This window comes from Gossypium arboreum, chromosome 4, assembly GCF_025698485.1.
Source record: "Gossypium arboreum isolate Shixiya-1 chromosome 4, ASM2569848v2, whole genome shotgun sequence".
In the NCBI taxonomy this organism is placed as follows: domain Eukaryota; kingdom Viridiplantae; phylum Streptophyta; class Magnoliopsida; order Malvales; family Malvaceae; genus Gossypium; species Gossypium arboreum.
In genome coordinates, this window is record NC_069073.1 from 120,156,728 (window position 1) to 120,171,979 (window position 15,252).

At 27.3% G+C, this 15,252-nt stretch overlaps 1 long non-coding RNA gene across 1 annotated transcript; it reads right to left on the minus strand.

The window, feature by feature from the left end:
- Positions 1-2,985: 2,985 nt before the first annotated feature.
- LOC128291665 (uncharacterized) lies at positions 2,986-3,720 on the minus strand. The gene is made up of 2 exons (XR_008281482.1): positions 3,586-3,720; positions 2,986-3,291 (listed from the first exon to the last, which is right to left on the minus strand). It is a non-coding gene; the product is annotated as an uncharacterized LOC128291665 (long non-coding RNA).
- Positions 3,721-15,252: the final 11,532 nt, after the last annotated feature.

The following is a 15,252-nucleotide window of genomic DNA, read 5'->3' on the forward strand; positions in this document are numbered from 1 at the left end:
AATTTAATTTTTATATTATTTTTATAAATGTACAATGTAATTAGATAATTAGATAATTAAAATAAAAACTTGAAAGTCATCATGATTAATTACCCACTTAATTCTCTCGATCCTCAACCCCTTATAAAATGTAAGTAATTACGGTGTTTCAATTATACTCTGTAATACCCCATACCCGTACCTGAGACCGGGATAGGATACGAGGCATTACCAAGATTTTCAGAATAATTTCAATTAATTTATATTATTTAGTATTCATTTTCATGTTTCATGTAACATCCTTTTCAAATATTCAATTCAAACATCATATAAAATACGATACAATATTTAAATTGTCATATTTACATGCTCATTCAAGATATACGAACCTACCTGACTAAATTGCAGAAATACCAAGATTTAGGGGCATATTGGTAATTTACTATTTTTCCAAATTTCACCCAATCTTAAATTGATAATTTCATTCAATTTATTAATTTAGATAATAAAACAATTCATTCCCTTCAATTTAGTCATCTTTGACATTTTTACAAAATTGCCCCCTAAAGTTTTACTTTTATTCAATTTAGTCCATGAGCTTAAAACATGCAAATTAGCCATGCTAACTGAATATTCATATATATTTTCCTCCTCTTCCTCTCCATTCCACATCCTTAATGTACATATCATGCTTACAAGTAACGTTATCAATAATTTCACTATTGACTTATATGTATATTCAAAGCTATCCATCTGTGTCATAGTCACTAAATTATTTATATCTGGAGCTATGGAACTCCAAATTAAGATCTGCTAATTTTTCCTGAAACTAGACTCATATATATTCTTACCATAAAATTTTAAGAATTTTTGGTTTAGCCAATAAGTACAGTTTATTCTTTAAATTTTCCCCTGATCTGCTATCTAACAGTTCTGACCCTTCTTCACTAAAAATTAATTATCTCCTCGTATAGAATTCGAGTGATGTTTCCATTTATTTCTATTGAAAATAGACTCATTAAGGATTCTAAACATATAAATTTAAGCCCCTAATTATTTTTATCCAATTTTTAATTATTTTCCAAAGTTAGAATAGGGGAACCCAAAATCATTCTGACCTTGTCTCACAAAAGTTATTGTATCTCATGATTTACAATTTCATTGCTTACATAATTTCTTTTATAAGAAACTAGACTCAATAAGCTTTAATTTCATCTTTTATTCATCCTCTAATTAGATTTATACAATTTTTGGTGATTTTTCAAAGTTAAACTACTGCTGCTGCCCAAAACAGTTTTAGTGCAAAATGTTGACTTCCATTTTACCCCAAATTTCACAATTCATACAATTCAGTCCTTGCTCAATTAACCCCTCAATTAAGATAATTTTCTAAATTAATACTTTTTCTAGACATTATAAGTCATTTCATAACTATTGAAATTCAGAATTTCCACATGAAACTCTAACTTCAAACTATTTTACAATTAGGTCCCAAACATTCACTTTCTATTCAATTCTTTCAATAAAATCAGAATATAAACAATTTAAAGCTCTAATTCCATGCTAAATCATCATATAATTCCAGCACTCATCCATAATAACTTCAAAAATTAGACATGGAATCAAAAACTAATGAAATAGTAAGTTGGACGCAATTGTAAAAGTCCAAAAACATAAAAATTTCAAGGAGAAAGCAAGAATTAAACTTACATGAAGCTAGAGTATGAAAACCAGCTTGAACCCTCCTCCATGGCTGTTTTTCATCTGATTAATATGAAGATAAATGAAGAGAATTCTAGATATTCCAGTTTAGTCCCATTTTTATTTAGCCAATTTTGGCAATTTTCCAATTTTGCCCTTGTTTCACCCATTTCCTGATTTTTCTCAGCTATTGCCACCCAAAATATCTCCTTTGGGCTTATTTGCACTTTAGGTCCTTCCTCATTTGACAATTGAGCTATTTAATCCTTTTAGCAACTTTTACACCCTTTTCAATTTAGTCCTTTTTATTTAATTAACCACCCAAACGTCAAAATTTTCTGACTAAATTTTATTACTACCTCACCAACACTCCATAAATATTTCTAAAAATATTTATGGCTCGATTTATGAAGTCGAGGTCTCGATACCTCATTGCACCCAATTTACCTAATTAATTCTTTTAAATCACTAAATTCACTAATTCAAAAATGCTTTTATATTCACATTTGACTCATAGGTATTAATTTATTAAATTTTTAACTCACCCGTCAGATTTGGTGATCTCAAATCTCTATTCCCGATACCACTGAAAATTAGGCTGTTACATACCCAATACAATGAAACCCATTAATTATAATGGATACTGAATCATGCTACACATGCATAATTACAACCAATTATACCTATATTCAATTATTAATTATAATAAGTTTTTTTCCAAATGTAATATATTTACAAAGAGGATTAAGGGTCAAGAAATACCCCCACAAAGGACTAGAAGGAATAGAAGGAATCTGTCTCCCACAAAGGACTGCACTCTATATGGGGATATTTAAGAAACAGTCATTCATACCTGCGTGATTGCTCAAAAAGTAATACCCCCAATTTATTTTTCTTACTTCTTTAATTTAGATCTTTTGGATTGGGTAATTACCAACTTGAATGGCGGTTTTGGGGGAAATGATGCCCATGTAGGACTCTTTGCTGTTTTGTGTTGGCTATTGTGGAAGAATAGGAATAAATTTATTTTTCAACAAGTTTCAAACAAGCCTGATGAGATTGTAAGCAGGGCTAAATGCTTTGTCTCTAATATCCATGAATCACTAATAAGTTCAGGGTCATTGGGAGTTAATCAAGGTATCAGGGTGAAATGGCATCCGCCAAGTAGTGGATGGGTTAAGATTAATGTTGATGGATCTTCTAATATGAATGGACACTATCTAATGGTGGGTGGTGTGGTGTGAGATTCTACTGGCAAATGGTTGGAAGGATTCAAGAAATGCATTGGGAGAGGCTCTGCTCTAAAGTCTGAATTATGGGCTATTTTAATTGGTCTTAAAGTGGTTCAACTACAAAATTGTTACAGGCCAATTTTGGCCCAAACCAAATTAACCCAACAACCCAATACAATCCCACCCAATTACATCAACCCAACAATAACCCAAATCCCAAACCTAATTCCTAACAGCCCAAACACTAAAACCCAAAATCAGAAAAAAAAACCCTAAATCTAACCCTAACCCCCCTAGCCGCCAACGTCTCATTGCACCATCTTCTGACACCACCCACCGCCACCTGCTCCACCGCCTAAGTCCCTATCACCACTTGCATCTGCTAAAGGAAAGAGAAGATAGTAAATATAAAATATGAAACAAGTTGTAATGGCTATAAAAAAAGCCAAATCTAAAACCATTATAAAGAGATTTCAGCAATATATTGAAGAATACAAAAGCATTAGATTAAAAGAAAACAGTAATTCAAAAGCATCAATTAGAGAAATACAAAAGCAAGATCGGAAGAAAATAGGTGATTTTCATTTTTTTTTTTTCATATTTCGAATCTTTTTTTTTTCATCTTCTCATTTTTTTCATTCATATATAGATAAATAACAGAAAAAAAAATTACCTTTTTCGGCCACCGTGCACGGTGGTCGGCGGCGGCGGCGGGCGACGGTCCGGCGACCTGACGGTGACCGGCCCTGTGGCCGGAAATCGCCTCACCTCTCTCCCTCTCTCTCTTTTTTTTTTTCTTTCAAATGTTGCAAATGAATTTTTTTTGGAAAAATTTGGCCTTATATAGCCTCCCAAAACGACGTCGTTTTGGGGGCTGCCTTTTAACTCCAAAACGACGTCGTTTTGATGCGACCCAGTCCGACCCGACCCATACCCGCTTAGGATCCGCGTGTTTTTGACGGAAGGGCTAATTGCACTTTTAGCCCTTCTACTTTTTTATAGCTTTATAATTCAATTTTTTGTATTTTTAATTTTGCCCAGATATTTTGTTTTTGTTTCATTTTGGTCCCTCTACTGCTGTGAATTTTAGGCCGAATGGTTTATTGCCCGATCTAGTACCTCTTATTTGTTTGCACGTGCAATTTAGTCCTTTCCCCTTTATTTCCTTTTAAATTTGCCCCAAAACTTTGTTATTAGTTCAATTTTAGTCCTTTCTTATTTATTTTTGTTTCTTTATTAAGTATTGTTATTATTATTATTTCTAATATTATTAATATTATCAATACTATTATTTTTTATGCCAGTGTATGATTTCATTATATATGCATACGTATATATTTTTACATATGGTATTATTTTTAGTTATTTTAATTTCATATTGTTATTATTAGTATTATAATATTATATTCATTATTAATATTAGTATATATTTTATTATATATGTCTATATATACTTTTTATATAGTATTATCGTTTCTATTATTATATTTATTATTTTCACTATTATTATTTTTTATCATTGTTATACGTATATACATATAGATGTTTTAAGTACTTATTATAAATAGATTAATTTCTTACTATACTATTATGTATATTATTTTTACTCATTTTTATTTATTTGTCTATTATTTTAAATACTCTTATATTATGTATATTATTTTTTAAATAGTATATTTTTATATATTATGTTTATATTTTATATCCTATTATTCATATATTTTATTATATTATATATATATATTATTAATAACTACATTATGTATGTATTTTTAACTCTATATTACGTACATACTTTTGATATCATTATACGTATACATCTTTAATATATATAGGTATATATTTATATAATATTATTAATAGGTACTTTTAACATTATTATTTCCAATATGTAAATGTTATGAAGATATTTTAATATCATATTATGTATACATTTTTATATTGTACTTTTTATATATATCATGTATATATTCGAATACTATATTATTTTTTTATATTATCTCATGTATATATTTTTTAATAACTGTATTATATATATATATTTTTAATACCGTATTATGTACATGTTATTATTATATCTATTTTTACCTCTATTGTATTTATTATTAATATTAGTATATATTTTATTATACGTGTATATAATATACTTTTTATATATATCATTATATTTATACTTATTATTTACACTATTGTTGCTTATTATTTTATTTTAATATTATTATGTATACATATATCTTTTGTACATCCTTATACTTACTTTATTATTCCTTGATCATCACCATTACCATTATTATTAGTATAATTATTATTCTTTTCATCATTATCAACATATATATATATATATGTATATATATATTTTATGTATATATTGTTATTTTCTATTATTATAAATGCATTATTTTTCTTATTATATTAGTAGTACATTATTTTTATTTTCATGTAAATATTGTTATTGTTGTTTTAATATTCTTAGTTTTTAATATTTTTATTATCAATTGCATCATTGTTTACATTATTTATGAATTCTTATTATAATAATGTTTTACTCATACTTTTTAATTAATTTCAACAAATAAGGCAACGTATCGATTTAACATTAAGTCGTCTATTTCATTGCTATGTTGGGTGAATATTAATCGGCTCGTGTTAAAAACGGAACATCCTTATCAAAAGAAACTAAAAAACTTGAAATTTTTCGTGTTTTAATCGGATCAGATTAAATGTTGTATTGAACTCGCATTTTTGAAAATTAAGACAACACATGTTTAATAAAGATACCAATTCTGGGCGTCGCGAGGGTGCTAATACCTTCCTCATGCGTAACCGACTCTCGAACCCTATTTTTTCTCTGGCTTTTAATGTAGACCTAAACTCGGCCTTCTTTTTGTTTAAAAAATAAATTTATTAGGTGTCCGATCACATCTAGAAAAAAGATCGGTGGCGACTCCCTTTTTTAATAAAATCGAAAGTCGGTTTTCAAATTTTCAATAAATCGTCTCAATTAGCAACCGAAAACAAAAAAAAAATTTACGTCGCTAAAGTTCAACTACAAAACTATAGTAAGATTTTTGTTGAGAGTGACTGCTTGGATGCTATTGAGATGATATTGGGAAATTCTGTGAATACTCCTTTGATGACACTTATACGACAGATTATGGAAGCTAAGAGGCAGTTACAAGAAGTTAAATTCCAGTTTGTTCCAAGGGGGGGTAATAAGGTGACAGATTGACTACCTAAATCATGCTCAAATAATGATGTTGAACTCACACTTCTTGAATTCCCTAGCTTTCCTATTAGAAAAATTTTGTTAGAAGATAAATTTGATACATCACATGTAAGAAGTACTTGATTTAAAGGCAATCGATTAAAACTCGTTACCTAAAAAAAAAAAAAAGGTCAAGGGAGAGTTTAAGACTACATCTGCCACCTTTAGTAAAACTCGTTACCTACCCTGAAAGCCCTATCAATTAAAACGAATAAAAATTTAATCCAATTTAATTTAATCATAAAAGCCAACAATTTGACCCTATCCAATTCGAATTTGAACTAATCCAAATCTAAAATTACTAAAATTGGAAACCACTTGCACCCATTATCATCTAAACTTGAAGTAAACAAGTTCCAAATGATCTGGCAAAAAACCCATCACCTAAATAAAAACAAAAAATATATATTATATTATAAGCATAAACATATATTTATATTTGGGATGGTTATGACAAAAATCTTATATTATAAATCTTAAAAACTATATTATAAAAATAATTCGTGTATTTTATAATGTTATAAAAATATTATATTATTTAAATCCTAAAAGTTTCTAAAGTTACTGACGAAAAAGTTTACTACAAAAATAATTTACACGTTATAAAAGTGTTATAATATATTTATTTATAAAAATTTATTTTCAAGAATTATGAATAAAACTTATTCATATGTCCATGTTATATATTACGTAAATAATATACTTATTCATAAAAATGTTATATATTTTTATCATAACTTATTTAAAATATATATATCTTTATAAAGTCGTGGCAAAAATTATATTTATCATACCAAATATGCTATAGAACAATTGGATAAAATTGCATATGAAGTTTATTTTTTATTATTTTTATTAGTAATCGTATTATCAACTACTTTTTAGATCGACATAATACATATGTGTAATGACCTAATTTTTAAGTGGTGTCGGAAACAGTGATTCGAGATCACTACATCCGACGAGTAAGTTTGAAAATTTAGTAAATTAATATTTATGAGTCAAGTGTGACATTAGAAATATTCTTGAATTAGTGAATTTTGTGAATTAAAAGAATTTATTAGGTCAAATGGGTTGAAAATGAGGTATCGAGACCTCGAATTCATAAACCAAGCCATAAATATTTTTAAAAATTTTTATGGAGTGTTATTGATATAGTATTAAAGTTTTGTTAGAAAAATTTTAACATTTTGATAGTTAATTAATTAAAAAGGACTAAATTGTAAAAGGTGCAAAACTTACAAAAGTGATTAAATAGCTTAAGTGTCTAATAAGGAAGGAGTCAAAAGTAAATTAGACCCAAATCATTTGGGCTGGACGGTATGGGTATAGAAATGGACAAGAAAGCAATGTGAACTAAGGACAAAATGGTAATTTGGTTAAAATTAAATATAAAACAAAGACTAAATTGAACAATCTAGAGATCTCTTCATAATTCATCAGCCAAAACACCTTAGGAGGTCAGAAACAAGCTGGTTTTTCATATTTTTGCACCATGTGAGTTCAATTTTTTGCTTTTTCTTTGAAATTTTTATGTTTTTGTGACTTTTACAAGTAGGTCCAACTATTGATTTCATTAGTTTTTTATTCTATGGATGAAATTGAAAGTTTTCATGGATAATTTTTGTATGTTTAAGAGGAATTATCATGGATTTGAAGCTTTTAATTCATTATAAGATGATTTTATTAAGTGATTTTAATTGAAATTATTTTAGGATCTAATCGTGAAAAGTTATAAATTAGGGTTTAATATTTAAATTTATGAATATAAAAGGTTGTGTAATAGCTTAAAGTAACTATATAAAGTGTTGATTAATAAAATTTAACTCAATTGATGGGTTAATTAGCAGGGACTAAATTGAAAAAATTATACATTTTAGGGTAGAAGTGTAATTTTAAAAATTGAAGGGCATAGATTGTGAAGTGAACTAGAATTGAATTAAATGCTAATTAATGGAAAATTTTATATTATAGATCGAGAATCCGAAGATAAACGAGGAAAAGAGAAAATTTCCAATTAGTCCTAGAATTTCTACAACTTTCATAAATTAGCTTAAGTAAGTTCATATGGCTGAATTTTTATATTAATTTTATGATGTATACAATATTTATAATTTGTATTTTTACTTTTGAATTGTGATAATTGTAATGTTGTGAAAATCGAATTGAAAGTTCAAATTAAGTGAAACGCAGGATTGAGTACATTCATTCAGTGATCAGTGATGAATTGACGGTTAAGACCATGGTTAAACCATGGCAAAGTGTGACGTGTAAGACCGTAACAGAGCTATGGCATAGTCTGAAAGACCATAACTGGGTTATGGCACTGTGAAAGTGAACGTAAGACCATGATTAAATCATGGCAGTTATATATGTGTGTAAGTGTAAGACCTTAGCTAGGCTATGGCAATGTGATTAAGTGTGTGATCATGGCAAAGCCACAGTAAAATGTGTGCAAAACCAAAGTGGAATGTGGCATCAAGCTAATGAAGTACTCAATTCCGTAAAACGTTCCCTAATTTGACAAGTAATGGTAAGTGTCACTTGAAATCAAGTGTTGAGATTTAGTTAGTTATTGATATTGAGCTCAATCCAGTGAATTCATCATTTGAAATTGTATATGACAGGAAACTTTAGCGAAAAACTTGTTATTGAATTGTTAATGTAATTCGGTAAGATTTAAGTTTTAAATTTATGAGCTTACTAAGCTTTCATAAGCTTACTTCTATGTGTTAATGTTCTGTGTAAATTGACGCAAGTTTAGAGGATCGGATCAACATATCGGAATACACTATACAGATTTTACTGGTAGATTTTATAGTACAACTTTTGGTTTATATGGCATGTATAGGATTGAATGAAAAGAAAATGATATTGTAATATGGTCTTGAATGGCTCACACACATATGTGTTAGTATATATATATTTATATATATATATATATGTTAAATAGAATTTAAAAGTAAACAATGAATGAGATTATATGGTAAATTTATGCAAATGAATTGTGTTAAAAAATATAGGTCTAAAGCTTGTATTAAAACTTGTGTTAGCTGCTTGATTATTGTATTTTGGTATATGAAAGTATCATATGCAGGTTTATTGTGTAAATGGTGAGAAAAGTGGTCTTAAAATGGCCTATTTTCGTCCACACGGGCGTGTGTCTAGACACACGGCCTGGCATATGGGCATGTGATTTGGCCGTATGTCCCCTGCACCTTAAAAATAAGAAACAGAATGCTCAGAATTGAGCACACGAGCAGAGACACGGGTGTGTTACTTGGCCGTGTAAAAACTGCACCTAATTTATGAAAATTAAATTAACCACATGGCCTAATACACGGGCGTGTGACTTGGCGTATGACCTAAATTTCTTCATGCCTTATAAGTCAGAGAGTTACACGGGTTAAGAACACGGTCGTGTGAGCCACACGGCCTAATCACACGGGCGTGTGGGCATTGTATATAAGGAAAATTTTGTAAATTTGCAAAAAATTCTTAGTGTTTCCGTTTTAGTCCCAAATCATTTCTACTGTTCATATTGGGCTTCGAGGGTCCATTTAAGGGACTATATGATTATTATTGAATGTGAATTGTAACTTTGGCTCGACTTATCTGTAAACCCCGATAATACTCTATAACCCTGTTCCAGCGACGGATACGGGTTAAAGGTGCTACAATATGATGATTTGATTTTAATTTTTGTTACTTGTTTAGAAATATAAATTATGTACTATCAAACATAGAATTATAATCACTAGCTAAATACGTAGATAATTACAAGAGAATGTAATTACTACCTAATAATTGTACTTTAATTTAATTACTTTATATTGTCCAAACAAACCTTTTAAAAATGTTAAGCGACTCTTGTTTATTTAAATCAATGCTTAAGTAAATATTAATTAAATATAAATCTAATTTTCAAAATTATCTATACATTAACAAATAAGAATATTAAATGAAGAAAATCGATATAACGAAAAACATAGGTTTGAATCTAGGAGACAATATTGTTGGAAGGGACAACCTCAAACCCCAAATATAGATAGCAAAACAGATATGCATAATATAAAAAATATTGTAAAATAAATTTGCATTTTTAAAGGCTTATTTTCTCAAACTAATGAGAGCCTTGAATATGAAAAATTAAAAGCATAGTGTGAACAGAATAATATAACGGTTAGGGTTTTTGCTAAGGTAACGGTCGGGTGATCGAAGCAAAATGGTTTTCCTTTAGGGGAGAATAGGATGATGCCAATATTCACACCGCTTACAACGCAAACCGCGCTCACTTTCTTCAACAAGCAATTGCAATGCTTCAAGAAAGTTACTTGCAGACTATTTTTATTTTCGAATTTGTTTATTTGAATTTTGCCTCTCGATGATGATGGGTCGAGTCACCTGTAAAGTCATCCAAAATGGAAGAGTTTGGACAAAATTTGATACCTGAAAAAATATGTTTGGGTATAATTTAAGGCACATTCTTTATATAAATGGGGTCCTGGGCAAAACTTTTTTGCCTAAGCTTGGTCAAGCCTGACTCAAATATATTATGTTATAAAAAAATATTGTATTAATTTACTAACCAATAATAATTAAACACATTACCCAAAACCTAAAAAGAAAACTTACCTAACTAAATAATTCAACCCAAAATATAAAATTTTAAAATTATATTTAATATAATAAAATATTTATTATATTTATTTTTTAATAAAATAAAATATTTATTATATTTATCGTAGTGTTTTTAGTATAAATATTTTTAGTGAATTTTAATGTGTTGGAAAACTTTTAAATTAGTGTTTTTAGTGGATTTAGTGTACTATATATTTTTAAAATATATTTTAAATAAAATAATTTAAAAATCGAATATGGGGTGTCGATTAGACCTGGATATATCGTTATCAAATTGAACTGAGCTTAGGCAAAAAGTAAGTCCATTTTTCGATCCAAGCCAAATCTAGACTCAAAAAATTGATCTAAATACCTTACAGCCCAACCTAAATCCAACTCAATCCATTACCATCTCAATTTAGTGATAGTGTGGCTTCTTTTGATTTGATTTAGAGGTGTCATCATTATTTATAATAAGAAAATTTATATGATTATGCTTTGACTATTTTTTAAGTTGAATTTTTAATATTAAATAATATTCATAAAATTATTACATTAATATTCTCTTGTAAGGTTAATCAGATATTATTAACAATGTACTAAACAATCATTTAATATTTCATTTGTAAGAAAATCAAAATTTATATCACATTACACACTTTATAAATTTGAATATTTTTTTAAACATAGCACTGTTAAGAGAAAATTACATAATCGCAAAATTTTTCTATTATAAAAAATTAATTAATTTCCTACCTATTGCTTATTTAAACCCATGCTTAATTAAGTCCTTGTAAGGATTGTGTGTGTTAGGAAATAATTAAACTTACCTTGTTTGTTTATTTTAGTAGCTCATAATTATGTATTCTTTGAAATCAGATGAAAATTCCTTATATTTATTAAAATTTATTAGAATAACTTATAAAAATTAAAATAAAATAATGATAATATCTTAATTTGCTTGTAAAATGGTAAGAGTATCAAAGAGGCCTTTATATTAAGAGTTAAATTATATTTTGCTCTCTTTCTATTCAAAAAATGGGTAAATTAATCATATGCGTTAGAAGAAAGAGCAAATTATTAAAAATTGGTATGGCAAATAGAACAACCCGAAGGAACACATGACATGCCATGTGCCTCTCATAGTAACATATAGAAGCTAGTTTTTAACAATAGAAATGAATGAATTTTTGAATAGAATGACCAATTTGTTATTTGATCTAACGCACAATGACTAATTTACTCTCTTTTTTTGTAGAAAGGGCAAAATGCAATCCAACTAATAGTATAAGGGCCTTCATAATACTTTTACCCTTGTAAAGTAAAAATTTTTAACCACACACCATAGAGTAATTGTAAGAAAGTATAATTACAATGAATTTTATTTCTCTATGGTACTGTTTGGAAAACCATCTAGTAATTATTTGTAATTATACAGATGTGACATATTTGAATAATTATTATAAATAGTAAATTTCACTCAATTAAGTGTAATAAGAGCATTCCAATTTTACTTGAACTTGAAATAATTTAAACAAGTAATCTAACATTAGGTAATTGGATAATCATATGCGAATCACTTGAGCTTAGGTCCGTTTATCTATTCTATTAATAAAATCTCTAATTAAGTGGGTGTCAAGAGTCAACCAGACTCCAACTCAATTAAGAAAATTACAAAATTGTCATTTCATATTTAAAATAAGTTATATCATTCGAGAGTATTTTAGTCTTTTTTAAAAAAATAAAAATGTACATTCGATGAGATTTGAACCCATGTTAATTACATTTGGAAAACATTAAATTTACCATTCAATTAAGGTTTTATTTTGATTTATTTATACATTTTAATTTTATTATGTATACTTTATTAATTTCAAACCATACATTTCATTATTTATTGTGTGATATTTTTAAACACGAATCTATGTTTCAAATATGTAGTTTTCATATGCGTACATGTGTGATAAAGTTTTTAGTATGAATTATTTCTCTGTTATATAGTTTGTCGGCTTTGTATTATTTTTTTATATCTCATGTGATATTTTATTATCCAAAAGTGTAAATGAAATATTGTGTTCATAAGTTATTCGAATTATTTTTGAAAAATAATTTAGTTCAATTTGGTGATTGTCAAGTTTAAGACGGAGTAATTTGAGCCATTGAATCATTCAATTACAAGTATTTTATTGCTTGATTGAATAGGTCAAACCTTTTTATAATTAGAATTAAAAATTATTCAATTCGAACTCAAAGTCAAGCAAAAACAATCGAAACAATTTGATCTATTTGAATTTTTTCTCAAATCAAGCTTAACTTTTAAAAATAAAACTTGATTGAGTTCAAAATAAGTTTTAATCCTTAAATTTCAAATTAAGCATAAGCTCAATTTAATTTGATTACCTAATAATTACACGTTCATTTAATTATTCTATGTTGTTCGATTAAACTTTTTAAAAATTTTAGGCAACTCTTGTTTATTTAAATCCATGCTTAATTAAATATAAATCTAATTTCCGTAACTATCTATATCCTTACATAAAAGTTATCCCAAAACCATAAATCTAATTTTCAAAATTATCTATACATTAACAAATATTAATCTTAAATTAAGAAAATTCATATAAGGAAAAAACGTAGATTCGAATTTTTGAGATAATATTGTTGGAAGGGATAACCCCAAACATACATAATATAAAAAAGATTTTAAAACAAATTTGCATTTTTAAAGACTATTTTCTCAAACTAAAGAGAACCTTGAATAAAGAAAACTGAAAGCATAGTGTGAACAAAATAATGTAACGGTTAGGGTTTTTGCTAAGGTAACGGTCAGGTGATAGAAGCAAAACGATTTTCCTTTAGGGGAGATTTGGATGATGTCAATATTCACACCGCTTACAATTGAAACCTCGCTCACTTTCTTCAACAAACCATTGCAACGTTTCGAGAAAGTTACTTGCCGACTGTTTTCATTTTTGAATTTGTTTATTTGAATTTCACCCCATGATGTTGATGAACCGAGTAACCTGTTTAGGTTGGAAAGTCATCCGACAGTGGCGGAGCCAAGGGGGGCTGGTAGGGACCCTAGCCCTCCCTAAAATGGAAAATTTTCCATTTAAACCATTTATAATTTATTAAATTTTAAATTAGTAATGGTAAAATTGTAGTTTCCCTCCCAAAAGTAATAAAAATTTGATTGAATCTTTTAACAATTATAAAGATATAAATTATTAAAATGATGAAATTTATATTTTTACTAATGTATAAATATACAATTTAATTATGATCCCAAAAAAAATTTTTTTTGGCTCCACCACTGTCATCTGAAAATGGGAGGGTTTGGATAAAAGTTGGAGCCTAAAAAATAGAGTTGGATAAAATTTAGACTTGTTTTTATATGAATTGGGTCTTGGGCAAAACTTTTTTCTTGAGCTTAGTCCGGCCCGGCTTGAATATATTATGTTATAAAAAATATTATATATATATATATATATTAATTCACTAACCCAATAATAATTAAATACATTACCCAAAACTTAAAAAAAATTACCTAACTAAATAATCCAACTCAAAATATAAAATTTTAAAAATTTATTTAATAAAATATTTATTATATTTATTTGTGTTTTTAATACAATAAAACATTGATTATATATTATGGTAGTGTTTTTTAGTATAATATTTTAATAAAATTTTAATGTATTAGAAAACTTTTAATTTAGCATTTTTAGTGAATTTTAGTGTACTATATTTTTTTAAAATTATTTTTAAATAAAAATAATTTAAAAAATCAAATATGAGCAGTCAAGTTAGGCCTAGATTTATTTTTATTAAATTGGGTCGAGCTTAGGAAAAAAATAAATCTACTTTTCAATTCGAGTCAAACCTGAACTCAAAAAATTGATCTGAATAGTTTATAGCCTAACGCGAACCCAACTCAACTCATAAACACGTTACTTCTTTGGGTTTAATTTAAGGGTAAGAAAATTTATTTAAGATTATGCTTTGCCTCTTTTTTTTTTTTTTTAAGTTGAATTTTTAGTGTTAAATAATATTCATAAAATTATTACATTAATATTCTCTTGTAAGGTTAATAATATACATTAACAATGTACTAAATAATCCATTTAATATTTCATTTATAAAAAAATCAAAATCTATATCACATTACACATTTTATAAATTTGAAATTTAATTATTTTTAAACATGGCACTAATAATTTAAGAGAAAATTACATAATCCCCAAATTTTTTCCTTAGAAAAAAATTAATTAATTGCCTACCTATTGCTTATTTAAACCCATGCTTAATTAAGTCCTTGCAAGGATTTTGTGTATTAGGAAATAATTAAAGTTTCCTTCTTTGTTTATTTTAGTAGCTCATAATTATGTATCCTTTGAAACTAGATGGAAATTCTTGATATTTATTAAATTTTATTAGAATAACTTATAAAAATTA